The sequence below is a fragment of the Octodon degus genome, unplaced genomic scaffold (assembly GCF_000260255.1).
Source record: "Octodon degus isolate 3935 unplaced genomic scaffold, OctDeg1.0 scaffold00115, whole genome shotgun sequence".
In the NCBI taxonomy this organism is placed as follows: Eukaryota; Metazoa; Chordata; class Mammalia; order Rodentia; family Octodontidae; genus Octodon; species Octodon degus.
Genome location: NW_004524691.1, coordinates 2,052,492 through 2,056,003, shown reverse-complemented (window position 1 = coordinate 2,056,003; position 3,512 = coordinate 2,052,492). Strand labels below are relative to the sequence as shown.

At 41.0% G+C, this 3,512-nt stretch overlaps 1 pseudogene; it reads left to right on the top strand.

Moving 5' to 3' along the window:
* Nucleotides 1-1,860: 1,860 nt before the first annotated feature.
* Nucleotides 1,861-2,810, top strand: LOC101587356 (annotated as a pseudogene).
* The last annotated feature ends 702 nt before the right edge of the window (nt 2,811-3,512 follow it).

The window sequence follows — 3,512 nt, the reverse complement described above, 5'->3', positions numbered from 1 at the left end:
GCATATGAGTAAGACTGCCCTGGGATCCCCAGGTCCTCACTGGACCCAGGCACAGGATGTGAGTGAGAATACCCTGAACCCACTGGATCCTGATTCCACCCAGAGCCCAGGCCCAGAGACCACACAGGGTGTGCTAGAATCTCATTTGACCCATAGCCCAAGCCTGGCGTGAGTGAGACTGCCCCAGGGCCCACAAGATCCTTATTCAACCCAGAGCCCAGGCCCTGTGTGGAACCCTGAAGAACAAATGCAGAAGACAATAGCATGGAAGAAATTGGAACTCACACACCTGAAATCTCTGAAATAAGTGTGTCAGAAGTAAAGAAACAACAGCAAAAAGGTGTAGAGGAAAATAGATCAGAAATCATTTCTGTAGTAAAAAAAGAAATGATGACTCTAATGAAAGAAGTACTAAGTGCTCCTAAGGAAGACACTGGTATGAAAAAAGACACTGATAAAAAAAATAGAGGAGCATATAAAAATGATGGAACCCCTGAAAAAGCAATATAGGAAAGAAACAGAATGCATGAAGCAGATTCAAAGTGCTATACAGGAAATTAAAACCTCAATCACGAGCTGGCAAAACCATTTGAATGAAAGTGAAAAATAGACTCTCAAACCTTAAAGACACCAATGAAGCTAGTAAAAAGGTAAGAAAAGATCTCTTAAAAACAACTAGGATGCAGGAAAAAATAATTCAACACCTGCAAGATGATGCAAAGTAGAACAACGTGAGACTAACAAGCATCAATGAGGAAGAAGGAGTCAATACAAATGACATAAAAAGAATATTGATGGAAGTAATAGCAGAAAACTTCCCAAATATGGGGAAATAATCTGTCATTCAGTAACTGAAGCATATAGAACTCCAAATAACATCAACCCAATTAAAACCACACCCAGACATATAATAATCAAGATGAATGGCAGATTTCTCTTGACAAACCATCAAGGCAAGAAGAGCAAGGAGAAAAGTACTACAAGTCTTGCAAGAAGAAAAATTCCAACCCAGACTGATATACCCTGCAAAACTCTCTTTCAAGTATAATGGAGAAGTGAAATACTTCCATGACAAAGAGCAAATTAAGAATTTCATGATGATAAAGCCAAGCCTACGCAGACTACTAAAGATGTTCTAGAGAGAGAGCAAAATGACCACAACTCCATGAATGAGAATGGAAAGAACCCACCAGATAGGGCAAACAATTAAACACAGGAGAATAAGAAGTATACAATAGCAGTCTTTCAGTTATTCTTTTGTATACAGCAGCAAAATATTTGCATAAGCATACTCTACAAATGGACTTCTCCTGCACCTTATGGGTCATGTTTCTGTCTGGGTCTACAGGGTAGGTATCAAAAAAATATTAGCTCAGTCACACAAGTGACATATGGCCAGTGGTAAGCATCATGGACAGTGTCCATGTCCACTACATACTACAACTTTGTGCAATATCTTATCCCCAAACTGTTAGAAGTGCTGGTCATATATTTGCCATTCCAATATTTTTGTTATGGTTTATTCTTAGTAATTCTTTACTATCATGAAAACTTCTTCTTAGTTGACAGTTTTGTATATATTAACCTAATCAAATACTGTGTAAGTACTCTGATCACGGATTCGTACATATGATACACTACATTCTGGCCTCTTAGTTGGACCCACAATTTAATTTCAGTTTTTGAATATCAGTCAGTCATGATTGTATGGCCTCTAGTTGTTTCAGGTTTGAGAATCTGCCATGACACACTTTAATGAGAAGGATTACAAGCAAGAGAATGAGCTCCTTTTTCCAGGCATCCTTGTGAGAGTGACATCATCTTTAAACCCTCTGTGGCAATCCCTGACGCACTGCCATGATGCCCAGGGAAGACGGCAACCTGGAAATCTAACTACTTCCTAAAGATCATCCAACTTTTGGATGATTATCCAAAATGCTTCATTGTGGGAGCAGACAATGTGGGCTCCAAGCAGATGCAGCAGATCCGAATGTCCCTCCGAGGGAAGGTCATGGTGCTAATGGGCAAGAATACTATGATGCTCAAGGCCATCCAAGAACATCTGGAAAACAACCCAGTTATGGAGAAACTGTTGCCTCATATCCGGGGGAATGTGGGCTTTGTGTTCACCAAGGAGGACCTCACTGAGATCAGGGATATGCTGCTGGCCAATAAGGTGCCTGCTGCTGCCTGTGCAGGTGCCACTGTACCATGTGAAGTCACTGTGCCTGCCTAGAACACTGGTCTGGGGCCTGAGAAGACTTCTTTCTTCCAGGCTCTTGGCATCACCACTAAAATCTCCAGGGGCACTATTGAAATCCTTAGTGATGTACAGCTGATTAAGACTGGGGACAAAGTGGGAGTCAGTGAGGCAACCCTCCTGAACATGTTGAACATCTCTCCTTTCTCCTTTGGGCTGATCATTCAGCAAGTGTTTGACAATGGAAGCATCTACAACCCAGAAGTCCTTGACATTACAGAGGAAACTCTGCATTCTCGCTTTCTGGAGGGTGTCCGCAATGTTGCCAGTGTCTGTCTGCAGATTGGTTACCCAACTGTTGCATCAGTGCCCCATTCTATCATCAATAGGTACAAGCGGGTCCTGGCTTTGCCTGTGGAGACTGATTATACCTTCCCACTTGCTGAAAAAGTCAAGGCCTTCTTAGCTGATCCATCTGCATTTGTGGCTGCATTTGTGTCGCTGCAGCCACCACTTTGTTCCTGCTGCTACGGCTGCCCTAGCTAAGGTGGAAACCAAGGAAGAGTCAGAGGAGTCAGATGAGGATATGGGATTTGGTCTCTTGGATTGATCATCAGAAAGCAAACTATTCAGCCTGCCTAACTGGCAAAACAAGGAATAAAGGCATAATTCTCTTTCAAAAAAAATAAATAAATAAGCAAGAGACTGAGTACCATTTACAACATAAAACCAAAAGTGAGCCTTGAGATAGGCAAATGAATTCAGTAATTTTCTAATAGCATCAGCAAATTGATCTCAATTTTTTTTTGGTGGAACTTGGGATTGAACTCAGGCCTTTGCACTTGCCAGGGTAGCTCTTATCCCACTGATTCCACTGAGCCATCTCCCCAGATCCAAAGGATTTAATGTGTGTCTTTTTCTTTTTCTGTCCTTTTTTTTTTTTTTTTTTTTGCAGACCCAGAGATTGAACTCAGCCCCTTACTGAGCTATATCCATGGCCCCTCTCAATCTTTAACTTGGGTATCAAATGTGGCTGTCAGTTGTGACACTGGCAGAATTTTCTATGAAGATCCTCTCTACCCACAGTAATATTTTTTTTCCTTTAAAAAAATATTTTTATTGAGAAACAAATAGCAATGAGACAGTTTCACAACCAATTACTAGTACATTTCAATAATTGATACATTGCCTATTGTTGCCCTAGTGGTTATTCATCATACAAGATGCAGACCTGATATCCTGTCTCAAACACTATTAGAACAAACCTCTCTATTCACTGAATTAAGAGAATGGAGCTGTATCTCTATCCTAA